Source organism: Tenrec ecaudatus, chromosome 14 (genome assembly GCF_050624435.1).
Source record: "Tenrec ecaudatus isolate mTenEca1 chromosome 14, mTenEca1.hap1, whole genome shotgun sequence".
Classification (NCBI taxonomy): domain Eukaryota; kingdom Metazoa; phylum Chordata; class Mammalia; order Afrosoricida; family Tenrecidae; genus Tenrec; species Tenrec ecaudatus.
Window position 1 is genome coordinate 93,997,139 of NC_134543.1, and position 14,390 is coordinate 94,011,528.

At 38.0% G+C, this 14,390-nt stretch overlaps 1 pseudogene; it reads right to left on the reverse strand.

Moving 5' to 3' along the window:
* Positions 1 to 500: 500 nt before the first annotated feature.
* On the reverse strand, positions 501 to 1,153 carry LOC142426428 (casein kinase II subunit beta-like; annotated as a pseudogene).
* Positions 1,154 to 14,390: the final 13,237 nt, after the last annotated feature.

The following is a 14,390-nucleotide window of genomic DNA, read 5'->3' on the forward strand; positions in this document are numbered from 1 at the left end:
TTGGGGTGGGGGAGCTGTCCACATTGTTGGGATTGGGGCCAGCCCTGCAGATCTCTCTCTTGGTTCCCTGGTACATGCTGGTATGTTGTATTCACGTCTTGGTGCATTGGGTTGAAGTCTGGTCTCTCTCTCCCTTTCCTGTGGAGATATAAACAATACCTTCCCCTTGGGTAGGATAGTGTCCTGCTCCCCACACCCATGTCTTTCTCTTTCTTTCGTTTTCTCTTTCTTTCTTCCTTTCTTTCTTTGTTTTTCTTTCTTTTTTTTTTCTTTCCCTCTCTTATTTAGTTGGCTGTTGTATGGTTGCTGGACCTCACTACAGGGAGGTATACAGTAACTTTTTCCCATGCCCTGGCTTTTTGTTTGTTTGTTTGTTTGCCTTTTCTTCCATTTTATTTCATATTCCCGCCAAAATAATGACTCCTTTAATTTAAACTAAAAACCATAGAGCATTCTTGAAGGGATGGCAACAAAGGAACAGGGGTGTAAAAGTCTGAGGACCGGGTGGAGAGTCAGCAAATCGTCTTGACTGGGCTCTTGAAGTTGCTGGCGGCTTGGAACTGCAGCTGGTAGGCCATCGGGTGGATCTTGAAACCATAGAGCCTGGGTACAAACTGGTTGGCAGGCCTCTTGGGTCGGTACTTGGGGTGCACCGTAAAGAGCATGTGAGAGAAACCAGTGCCGAAGTAGGCGCTGTCTTTGTGGTGATGCCTGGATGACTTGGGCATGTACACTTCCATGAACTTGGGGCAATAGAGTTTCACCATGGCCTCACCTGGGATGTCCGACAGGCCAATGGGAAGCATTGGCTGGTTCTCACAGTACACACGGGGACAGTAGCCAGAGTCTCTCTGCTGGTACTTTCCCAACATCTGGGCGATGCCACGGTTGGTGAGGATTTAGTGGGCGTGGATCAATCCATCCAGCATCTCTGCCACCTGCTCGATCAGGTCACTCTGGTTGGGTTTGTCTTCCAACTCTTCATCAGACTCTAGGTCCGAGATCATGTCTAGAGCCTGCCAATAGTGGGGCACCTGTTCATTGAGTCCTGTGAGTCTTCATCCACTTTGCAGAAGAATTAATTGCCACGAAGCCCACAGAACCAGGAGATCCAGGGCACCTCCTCTGAACTGCTCATCTTCACGTCGGCTGCTGGGTGGGGGCGGGACCGGGGCGGGGCGGGGTGGCAGCGACTTCTACAATGAAAGCCGCAGACCCAGCTGGGGCAGGCAGCAGGCGAAGCACGGTGGGCTTGCCTTTTTGTAAAGCTTACCTCAGTGGACTCATTTTGTACTTGTCCTTTTGTGCTTGGCTTACTTCATTAAGGATGAGTTCCCCCAGGTCTTCCCAAGCGGCAATATGCTCCATGTGTTCATTGCTGCTTTTTAGGCACGCGTAGTATTCGGCTGTATGTATGTACCACAGATTTTTGATCCATTCATCTGTTGATGGAAATTTGGGTTGTTTCCAACTCCTTGCAATTGTGAATTGTGCCGCGAAGAACAATAGAGCACAGATGTCTGGTGTGGTTTGTTTCTTGCCTCTCCTGGGTATATGCCCAGTAGGGGGATTGCTGGGTAGTATGGTAGCTCAATCTCCATCTGTTTTTAGATATCGCCAAATTGATTTCCAAAATGGCTGTTCATACCTACAGGTCCACCAGCAGTGGAGGAGAGTTCCTATCTCACCACAGTCCCTCCAACACTTGTTATTTTCTGATTTGGGCTATCTCTGAGGATGTTAGGTGGTAGCTTATAGTTGTTTTAATTTGCATTCCTCTTATGGCTAATGATCGGGAATATTTTCTTTTTTTTAAAATTAATAAATCTTTTTATTGGGGCCACATTTTCTAATAAGTTTATTGGCCGTTTGGATTTCTGCCCCTGTGAAACTTCTGTTCAGGTCCTTTACCCACCTCTTTAGTGGGCAGTTAATTTTTTTCATATTGTAAGCTTGAAAATTTTGTTGATTTTAGTAATATGACCTTTGTCTGATGTGTCATTGCTAAAGATGTTTTCCCCATCTGTGGGTTTGCTTATTATCCTCTTGGTGAATGCTTTAGCTGTACACAGGTGATTTATCTTCAGCATACCCCACTTGTTAATTTGTGACTCCTTTGTATTTGTATCCTTCCCCATTTCCGAAAGCCTATGTATTCCCTGTGCCAAGGTTCTCAGGTTTGTCCCAATTGCCTCATTAATGATCCCAATAGTTTGGGGTTTAACCTCAAGATCTGTGATCCACCTTGAGTTTATTCTGTTGTGCATGGAGTGAGATAAGGGTCTTCCTTCATTTTTATGCAGGTAGATATCCATCCCCGCCCCCCCAGCACCACTTAACCGTATAATGCCCGAATTTTTAATTTCAGGAAGACATTTTTGTTGTTTTTATTCTTTACTTTCATAGTTATCAATATATATAACAACCAAAATATATTTAAAAAATAAAATTTGCAATGTTTTTTAAATGTAGCTAAATCGTCACATTATTCCATGGATTTATAATACAAGAATTAAAAAATGCACCCTTATTTCTATATTATTTTTCATCTTATTTAATTATTAAATAAAAAACAAACTGAAAACTTATTTAATTTGTAAAATATACTTCAAAATTTATTTGTTTATAACTTTAGTTGGTGTGAAATTGAACAAAACATTTTTTTTCTTTTGTGATACAAAGATGAACTTTGCATTTGCTGCAGAAAAATACTGGTGCACTCTTGAAATTGGCATTTTTGCATCTTCCTCTGTTTGTGACCTCAGGATAATAATGGTGAAGACCAGCCAAATGGGTATCTCTTCCAGGGATACTTTTGGTGGCAGGACCGCTTCTCTTTTTGTTAGCAAACTCAACACCAGTACAGCTAGTAGAAGGTCTGCCTCTTTTTGTTGGTCTACTACTTTTTCCTTCAAGAAGAGCTTTGGTGATGCTCATTTTGAACTCTTGCAGACTTTGGGAATTTTTGAATTATCATTGAAGTGAATCTTGGACTTTATATCTTCCCATATATCTCTACTTATCACTTCCAATACAATAGGACAGTTTAGTTTGCTCTTCCAATATAAACGTGAATTTGAGAGCGTCACCATCGACATAGCAAGCAGTGTACCCCAAAACTGCTCAAGTTCCTGGCTACTCAGTGCAAGAGGTTTATTGGGATTTTGCTGGATTGCATAAAGATTTGATTGGTCAACAATACGAGTAATGATATCCTTCCAGAAAAAATGTCTAAAATATTCAACAGGACATTTTACTACCTGAGAAGAACTTATTTGTCCTAACCATTCAGGCATAGGTCTAGCTGTACCATCTCCAGAAATGTGCTGCCAAAGAGGAATTCTCTGATTTCTTGATGTAGATGGCTTTGAACTTGTAGTTACTGGAATTGATTCTTCAATGTCAACAAATGAAGTTTCTAACTCATCTTCACTAGTATTAGCATTACTAACTACGAGGTCTTCTAATTCATCCAAATCAGAATAATCAGTGTATATTCACTTTCTATCATAAAATAAATATTGTTGTCAAAATAGTTTATATAGAAATATAATTAAAATTTTATATTGTAAAATCAAAAATTTAAAATATAATACACATTTTATTTACCAATTTCATCCATATTAGCATCTGGTTCCTTTTCTGAGTCTGTACCACTTTCATCTAGGTCATAAATTTGCCGTTTTCCATAAAACAAATCACAATCCATGCTGTGGTAGTTTTTGTCATCATCGATTCAAAAGACGAATGTAACGAATTCATTACATTTAGAATAAGTGGAAATATATAATAAATATAATTTTTAATGAGTATTACACCTTTGACATAAAACCCAAAGTTTTATCAACATATACAAAAAATATCAGCACTAAAACTTTACTAAATTGAAAATTATTGTAAAATGCACTGAATGCAAATGACCACTTAACCTCAAACGCACAACCATCAAAGCATGTGCCACTGTTCAAGCATTTTGCCGCTAAAATGTGTGACTAGCGGTATGCATTTATACTAGTAACGTGTGACGATTTTGTCAACATCTTCGTCAGCTCCAAAAGCTTTATAATTTCAGTACCAGATACGTGTTAATTAAATGTTATGAAAACATCAAGTTTGGCATTATAGGGTTAATGAAGAAGGCATGCACTTCCCATTTGATATATTTTTGGATCCTTTTCAAAAATCAATTGTATGCTGATGTTTTTATATCTGAGTTTTCAGTTCTTTTCCATTGGTCTGAATATCTGTTGTTATACCAGTACCACACTGTTTTGACCACTGTGACTGAATAATATGTGCTGAAGTCAGGTAGAGCAAGCCCTCCAACTTTGTCCTTCTTCTTGAGGAGTTCCATGCTAATTCTGGGCTTCTTCCCTCTCCATATGAAGTTGGTAATCATTTTTTTCCAATTCTTTGAAGAAGGATGATGGTATTCCTATTGGGGTTACATTAAACTATTTAGTGCCTTGGGCAGAACTGACATTTTTACTATATTAAGTCTTCCAATCCATGAGCATGGGTTATTTTTCCATTTGTTGAGGTCACTCTTGGTTTCTTGTAATAGTGTTCTGTAGTTTCCTCATATAAATATTTTGTTTTTTTAGCCAGGTATATCCCTAGATATTTCAATTTGTGCTTGGCTATTGTAAAGGCTACTACCTTTTTAATTGCCTCTTCTGTGCTCTTCTCTGATGTGTATAGCAGTCCGATAGACTTCTGTTTTTTGATCTTGTATCCAGCCACTCTGCCATATTCCTCTATCACTTCCAACACTCCACTTGTTTTGGGGATTTTTGATATATAAAATCATATCATCTGAAAATAATGATACTTTTGCCTGTTCTCCAGACTAATACCTTTGATGTCTTTTCTTTGTCTTATTTTGTTATCTAGGCCCTTGTTAAATAGGAGTGGGGACAAAGGGCATCCTTGTCTGGTTCCCTTTTTCAGTGGAATTGTTTTCAGCTTTTCTCCATTGATTACCACGTTGACTGTTGGTTTTTTCATATATAGCTTGCATAATTTTGAGGTATTTTCCTTCCATTCCTATCTTCTTGAGTGCCTTAAACAGGAATGGATGTTGGATGTTGTTGAATGCTTTTCCTGCATCTATTGATATTATCATGTGGTTATTATAATTTTTCATGTCAATGTGGTGAATAATCCTAATGTTTTTTTGTATGTTGAGCCATCCCTGCATCCCTGGTGTGAATCCCACTTGGTCACGGCAAATTTTCTTTTATATGCTTTTGTATTCTATTGGCCAGTATTTTGTTAAGGATTTTTGCATCAAAGTTCATTAGGGTTATTGGTCTGTAGTTCTCAATACTTGTGGGATCCCTGCCCACTTTTCGTATCAGAGTAATATTAACTTCATAGAAAGAGTTTGGGAGTTTTCCATCTTTTTCTATGTTCTGGAGGAGTTTTGTAGGATCAGTGTCAGTTCTACCCTGAACGCTTGGTAGAATTCTCCTGTGAAGCCATCTGGCCCAGGGGATTTTCTGTTGGTAATCCCTTGATAACCTTGTTGATTTCTTCTATTGCTATGGGTCTGTTGAGGTTCTTGACGTCCATCGAGGATAGTCTAGGGAAGGATTGTTTTTCCAAGTATTTGTCCATGTCTTACAAGTTGTTGAATTTGTTAGAGTACAGGCCTTCATAGTACTGCATAATTATCTTTATTCTATCTTTTAAAGGCAATACTGTCCCTACTGAGATCCATAGACTTAAGCCCATATTACCAAAGAATTGGTAAGGGACCTCCATAACACAATTTGAAAGCTAATCCTAATCAACAATTAAAAAAAATGAAACTGATTTATACTACAGAAACTTGAAATGACTCAGGAACTTGTATTAAGTACTTTGCTGTTCTTGTATACTTATAGTGCCTTCCCCATCCCCATTTCTCACGACACTATTTTTTAAGTCCTCCCTCTACTACATTGAAGAAACAATATATGACACAGTTTTTATTTTTAGAAATGAAGGTAGATCAAATGAGTATGGCAGTAGGAGTTTTCATACAAATATGAAAGTATTTTTCAAACTGAGTCTGGAAGGGCTAGATGAATTCACCATAAGTGAATATTTATGTCTGGCTACTCACATTCCTGACCCTTCCAATTGGGTCCCAGAATCCTGGCATCCAGATATATATTCTCTGATCAGATTCTTCCATGAGTTTCTCCCTACACCAGGTAGAAAACATTAAAGATGTTTAGAATATTAAATATATTTCCATAAAATAAGTCATCCAAATTGCCATACAGTTAAACTCATAATTTGCAAGCCCTGTACAGAAATTCAATTAAGCTTAATAGCACCTTAGAGGACATTTGAGGAAAAGTCTTCAGTGTGAAAGATGGTGATTTAAATTAGAGAAGTAAAAAAAGGAAGGCACTGGGACCAAGAGAAATAGGGTGGGGTAAAAATCCTCTACAAATATCATATGGAAGTTCATAAAAATAAATAGATTCGTTCATCAAAGCACGTTATCAACAAACTAAGCTTTCAGATTGGGAGGAACATTTTTTGAACCATATATTCAATAAGGTTCTAATACCCAAAACACATATGGAAGCCTACAACTTAACAAACATGGGCAAACTACACAAACCAAAAATGGGTAGAGGACTTGAACAGGCATTTCACCAAAGAAGATACTCAAATGCTGACTCAGCATGTGAAAAGATGCCAAAGGGCATTAGCCATTAGAGAGGCAAACGGAAACCACAGTGAGATGCCATTTCACTCCCATTAGAATGGCAATGATAGCAAAATACAAAATCATAGCTGTTGGTGAAGTTATATAGAAACTGGAATTCTCATGGTATAGCTGCGGTGAAGAGCAGTTTGATAGTTCGTCGAAAAGTTGAGTGCCGGATTACCATATTATACAGTAATCTCTATCCTATGACTATACCCAGACGAAGTAAAATCAGAAGCACAAACAGCAATCTGTACACCAAGCTTATCTAGCACTTTAGAGGATAGCCAGAATGTGCAAACAGCTGAAAATCTCATCGACAGATGACTGAGAAAGCAAAACGGGTCATATAAGTACAAGGGAATGTTACTCAGCCATAAAGAGGAATGGTCCCGATGCATGCTACCACATAGATGAAGCTAGAAACTAGAACACAGTGTGCTGAGTGAATAAGTCCGTTGGCAAAAGGAAAAATCCTTGATCATTTCACTTACATGAAGTAAAAAAATATATAAAAACAAAGATTATTAGTAGTTAGCAGGGATGGGAGGGAGAGGGAAAAGTGAGCTTTTGCTTAGAGGCGTTGAGTTTCCCAAAGGTAGTAAAACACTTTGGAAAAGGATACCGAGGATGGTTGCATCACGTGAAGAATGAAATCAGTGTCTCCAAATCATGAAAATTGTTGAACTAGCAAATGTTTGTGTGTGTATATTTTCACCATGGTTAAAAATAAATGGGAAAAAGTTACCACCAGAATCCTTACAATATGACCTTCTTGAACCAAGTAAGGATAGGTTACTATAAAGAGGAACTTCAGAGACAACAAGAGAGTTGTCTCACTTATCAACATGGTTATGCTTCTAGGACCATTTGTTATGTGGAAAATGGTACTATGAGAAAGAAGGGATGACCACATTGGATCACAAAATGGAGGATGAATACAGGAGTCTGTGGATTGCAAACGAACTCTGTCCCTAATCGTGTCTTTTAGAAATTTTGAGTAAGTTGAATGAGGTGCATAGAGATATTTAGCCTTACTTTAGTTCAAGAAAATGCTTGAAATCTTTTCAGGGATTTAAAAGTGGCATATGGGGAAGTAGAGATAATTGTGATGAAGAATTTGTTGTAAATGGGGCTTGCTTCTATGATTTCAAAGTGAGAGCACATTTGCCTAACACTAAAGGGAAGATAGGAGTTGTTTGTAAGTTACACACAGGACCCCAATGCATATCATTACACAAATGCCAAATTATGTAATTATATAGCTTCCAGGCCACTGAGAATCATGGCCTAGTCAAGTTAATACATAACCTTACCTATCAAAGCCAACATCACCCACAATTCACAACCCAGCATTCCTTACTGCCAAACATATGTTGTCAATGCACAGAAGATATAGACTGTTTGATATCAAGAAAGTTAATAAGTGAGGAGTATATGTATTAAAAATTTCTTAAGTGAAATAAGAAATAAAAATACCCATAAAAGTTTAGAAGATAAGGTGAGAAAATCTCCAACTAAAATTTGGAAATATGTGACTGAAAAGAAAATAAGAGGACCTTTTTCAGATGTTCCAGAAAATGAAAACAACAACAACAACAACAACAACAATAACAACAACAACAACAAATAAATAAATGAAAACACAATGGAGAACAGGAAACTATCCCTGAAACCACACAAGAAAACTCTCCAGAACTTATGACCTCTTTTGATGGATTCCTTTTTGGTTCCCAGGAAAGCCCATCCACAGATGACTGAGCAAACTAAAGGTACAGTGGGTTATCCCCAGCCATAAAGTTGACTCCTGGTGCTGCCAGGAGAGCAAGGTAAATGGTTATATCTTCACAGACTCCTCTTTTTTTCCTTTTCTTTTCAATGGTATCAAGTTGACACCAGCTCACGGCAACCCTGCATGTGTCAGAACAACATATTGTAGGATTTCCAATGACTGACTTCCTGAGCTAGATCGCCAGCCCTTTCCCCCCAAGACTCTCAGTGCCTACAAATCTCCAACTTTCCCCAGGGGCTCTGCAAACAAAACACAGCAATCCCCTTGTAATGAAATCAATTCCTATCATGGAAACCCCATGTAGACAGAATAGAACTGATCCATATGATTTCTTTCTTTCTTTCTTTTTTTTTTTAGATCACGGATGTGGGAAGGCTTTAGAGAGCTGGTTGGGGATCCGTAGGTCTCTTCTCACTCTGCCAATTTCCTGGGAATCTGTACCTGGCTCCCTGACTCTTTCTCTATGGACTGGCCTGAGCGCCTGACTCATCGTGGGTGGTTAGCCTTCAGGGTGGCAAGAGCACCTCCATATGATTTCTTGGTTATAATTTTTATGGAAGCAGATTGCCTGGATATTCTTTCACGGTACTGTCGGGCATTCTCTAACTGACAATTTAGAGAATAAGATCACTGCCATTGAGTCAATTTAGGATAGTAGTCAAGTTCGAACCCATTGTGCTGCAAAGTATTCAGCAAGTTAAAGGAAGTCAGTGTAGCTATCAGTCCTGAGGACATCTGAAGGATGAACCAGAGAAATAGGAAATCATTCTGAAATGTTCAGAAATAACAATAGAATGTAAAAACCTGCAGTGGAGATTTAGTGATTGGTCACTGAATTGAATTGTTCCCTTCTACCTCCCGAATGGACCTGATTGAGAGTAGGAGTGGGTCTCCAGGGATGGTTTCCCTTGAATTATAAATTTATTATATGAAAAGTTTACAAAGATCTACAAATTAAGTGACATTTAATTTGTTGAAAAGAATAAAATTATGCTGAATTGAATATGCCCAGAAAATCTAGGCTACTTTGCAGTAGCCTGAGGTTATGAATGCAAATATGTTTCATTGTAATTTTTCCTACAATTCTACAATCATTGCAGTGTGCATAAATAAACTGAAAAAAAAATAACTATACTGCAGTATAAACATCAGTTTCAATCAATGGTACTGGAGTTCCTATATCCTATTGCAATCTATTGCTTTAGAAGATAAGATGGCTTTATTATTTGGCATCTACCTGTCAGGTTGAAGTCATGAATATAAACTTCCACAGCATTAGATATGTGCATGCTACACAGACTCTTTTAAGACATGCTGGAAAGGGCCATTTATAATAGTGAATAATATGGTATATGATTTCTTTTAGAGACATTTAAATGTTAAATACTTGCAAAGTGACTCTTCTAAATAAAAACAGTTCTATATTTGTAAGCAAACTATAAACACATGGATAAACTATATAGTTACAAGATCCCAGCATGCCTATTTAGACCACTCTTAAGGGTATTCCTAACTTATTTGTTGTCTTTTTTATCCCCCCCTAACTTAATTACACATCACTATTTATCAGTCTCTATCTTTTCCATGTTTATTTTATGTGCCAATGATTATTTGTCGCTTGGACATGAACTAGACTTGGAATATTGAATCCAATTTGGACCAGGGAGTCGGGAAGATCATATCTGTCTTTACACATTTGAGATTCTAGCTTTTGCCATTTCAGATAAATTCTGTAGCTCAGAGTACTTAAATATTTCTCATCAATACTTCATCTTGGAACTCTGGGAAGGAATCAGATGCCAATATTGCTCCACAGAAATAGGGTGTCTTCTGTTTTCCCAGGGCTCCTCGTAGACATAGATGTTTTCTGAGCAGTCAAGAAAATGCTGCTGTGGACACAGAATTAAAAAGTGGTAGGTGAAACAGAAACACGTGTATCTCATTGCCAGTTGCCACTTATCATTCAAAGTCACCCAGACATCTGGGCTGTCATCTTCTTCAAATCTCTTTGTTTGCTGCTCCCCCTACTTTAATTTTAGATTCGTTGTATTTCAGATGACCTGATCTCTATTTCCTTGGTATTCAAAGAGCCCTCCCAAAATGGTAGCACCAACTGCTTAAGTGTGAAATGTTCCATTTACCAGTTGGGAATTTGTTCACTTTAATACGAAATGACTGGTTGGATTGATGTACTACACTAATGATTTGGTGGAGTCCCCAAACAAGACCACGTCACTGTTATGGAGATTATGACATATAATGATGCTGGAAAGACCGAATGAAACTGTACAAAGAGGTTTCCAAAATGACACATCCTTAAGTCTGCTCCACTTTCTCCCCCAAACAATCAAGCTTTTGGCTAACAATTGAGTGCTTTCACAACTATACCACCAGGAGAAACAGATGACACTTAAACTGAGCCCAGAATGAAAGTAGGGTTCTGAAGAATCTATATGTGTTTCAGGCCAAGGCATGGTGAGGCACCTAAGTAACACTTCCAGTCTTAATCAAGCTGGCTTTGCTTCTTGGTTTAGTCTCAGCAACTTGCATATCAAGTCTGGAATGAGCTCTGAGACAATTGAGGTCCAGAGAGAGTAAGTGGCTTGTCAAATCACATAGTTCATTGAAAAAAATAAGACCAGGATTGGGATCAGAGCCATGTATTTTTGTTAATATGATTTTAATGGGCATTTATGTTTCATCCTTTGTGGACCTCATCAGTTATAGCTCAACATCAGTCTAAAATTCTGACCAAGAGCTATGATCAATTGTCATCAAAAGGTCAAAGTTACAGGTGCCTGTTCTTAAAGTAAGCTCTCCTTAATCATTAGATGTTTTACAATGAAAACAAATTTCAAGATTTTATAGGGAAGACGTAATGAAAACACAAACCACAATTGTAATAACAACATAGCTGAAGAGACATGGAGTTTTGGGAAATAAAAGGCTCAGATAAGGTTTTTGTCAATTTTAGATTATCATTTCAGTGGGGAAAATCAGCTTACTTCTATTTTACATCTTGCCCATGTTCAGTAAGTTTAAAAATGCACACCAGAGTCCAGAAGTTGGTGCGAGCAAAAATCCATTTCATTCACTATATAAATTTCAAAGATTAAAACAAAAATGTCATTCACAAGGTTTCATAGGATTGGATTTATTCACCTTGGTTTGAGGAAAGAAAAGGGATGGTGTCTGGATGATAAGATTTTATATACAATTGAATGCATATATTATATTTAATTATTTGAGATCAATTAACATATACGTATATCCCAAACAAAAAATTACCATTGAGCCAATTCTTACTCATAGTAACCCTACAATACAGGGTAGAATTGCCCTTGTAGGTTTCAGATCTATAATTCTTTAATGGAATAGGAAGTCGCATCTTTCTTTCTGGTGGCTTCAAACTACTGTTTTTCCCGTTAGCAGCACAACACATAACCACTATGTTACCAGGGCTTACGCATACACACACAACCACACACACACACATATATCCTGGCGGCGTCATGGGCTATGCAGTACGCTGCTGACTAATGTCAGCAGTTTGAACCAACCAGCTACTTACGCAGTGGGAAAAAGATGGGGATTTCTGCTCAGAGTAAGCTCTATAACCTCAGAAGCCCGTAGGGGCAGTTTTACTCTGTTCAGAGGGTCACTCTGAGTCAGAACTTATTCAGTGGTAATGCGTTTGGTTTTTGGAATATAAGTATGTCACTACATGATATACTATAAACCAGAATTTTTAAAGTCAGTTTTATTGATTAGTATATTTGCTATAATTAAATTTATTTGTGCTAATTATGTAATGACTTGAAAATATCAATGTAATATAAAGGGGTAAAAACAATCCATGATTCATATGCAATCTGGAAATTTATGGTAACAAGAGTTTGAATGGTCTAACCAGCTATATCTTCTACTAGTGTAGTGGTCACATGTTGGACTGCAATTTTCATTGGTCAGCAGTTCAAAACCACCCGAAGAAGCTCCATAGGAGAAAGAATAGGCTTTCTACTGTCATAAACAGTTACAGTCTCAGAAGCCACAGGGGATTGCTATGAGTCAGCATTGGCTTCATGGCAGTGAATGCCATTTTTAACCTTTTACTAGCAGAAAAAATGATTTTTTATACACAGTGGTTCATTTATTACCTTAAAAATATTGCACATTTCCAAGATCAACAAAATTAAATAGTATAACGAACCTGTATGTTCTAATCATCCAGCTTAAGTAATTGTCAAGTTCTACCAACCTTGCTTTACGGTCCTTCATCAATCTTTCTTAAAGAAAATGGTATAAACAATATCATTTAATCTGATTTACTTCACTATATGAATTTTTTAGTTGTTACTACAAAACTACTGACACATTTTAGTTCTCACAGCAGTTCAGCCCATAACCACTACACCACCAGGGCTACGTTAGATATACAGATGACACACTGTGCTTGCTGAATATGAGGAGAATTTGAAGCCCTTACTGATGAAGGTAAAGAATGCATCCTTCAGTATGGATTACAACTCAATGTGAAGATAACCCCAGAAACGGACAACTGAAAACATAATAAATAGGTAAAAGGTTCACATTGTTAAGGATTTCACCTTTTTTGGATCCACAATCCATGCTCACGGGAGCAGCAGTCAAGAGATCAAACAACATACTGCATTGGGTCCATCTGTTGCATAAGACCATTTTAAAGTGTTTGCCGGACACAAGCCATGGTATTTCCATTTGCCTCATATGCATGTGGAAGTTGGACACTGAATAAGGAAGACTGAAGAGGAATTGGTGCATTTGAATTATGGTGCTGGCAAAGAATATTGAAAATACCATGGACTTGCCAAAAGAACAAACAAATTTATCTGGGAAGAAGGATAGCCAGAATGCTCCTTAGAGGGAATGAGGGTGAAATTGCATCTTACATACTTTGGCTATATTGCCAGGAGAGATCATTCTCTGGAGAAGGAAAACATGTTTGGTCAAATAGAGAGGCAGCAAAAATGAGGAGTGTCCTAGGCATTTGGGTTTGGCTATAATTATGGGCTTACCCATAAGAACAATTGCCAGGCTGGCCCAGGCCCAGGACGTGTTTGGTTTTGTTGTACGAAGGGTTGCTAGGAGCCAGAATTGATTCTGTGGTACCTAACAACAACAACATGGTCACATTAAACAAAATTAAAATTTAAATTATAATCTAGTACTTAGTCTGTATTCTAATTGCTTCAATTGTCTTAAAACACCTTTTCTTTTTATCAATCATTTTATTGGGGGCTCTTATAGCTCATAATAATCCATATATCCATTGTGTCAAGCACATTTTGTACATATGTTCCATCATCCTTTTCAAAATATTTTCTTTCTATTTGAGCCCTTGGTATCAGCTCCTCATTTTGTTCTCTCTCCCCACCCTTCCTCCTTCATGGACTCTTGATAATTTTATAAATTATTATTATTTTCATATGTTACACTGACCACTGTCTCCCTTCACCCACATTTTTGTTGTTTATGCCCCTTGTGGGGCATTATACGTCAATCATTGTGATCAGTTCCCCTTTTCTTCCCCCCCCCGCCCGCCCCATCTTCCCAGTACCTTCATGGTTTAAGTCCTCCCATTGTTGTTCCTCATGGTTTAATCTCTCCTGGATTCCATGTGTCAAGAACTCTTATCTGTACCAGTGTACATACTCCAGTCTAGCTGGATCTGTAAGATAGAACTGGGGTCATGATAGTGGGAACAGGAGGCAGTGGGGTGGGGGAGCATTAAAGAACTAGAGGAAAGTTGTATGTTTTCTTAGTGCTATACTGCACCCTGACTGGCTCATCGTGAGGTAGTTTATTGTGCCTACCTGGCCGATAAACATGTGGGGTTAATTGAAGGGCAGA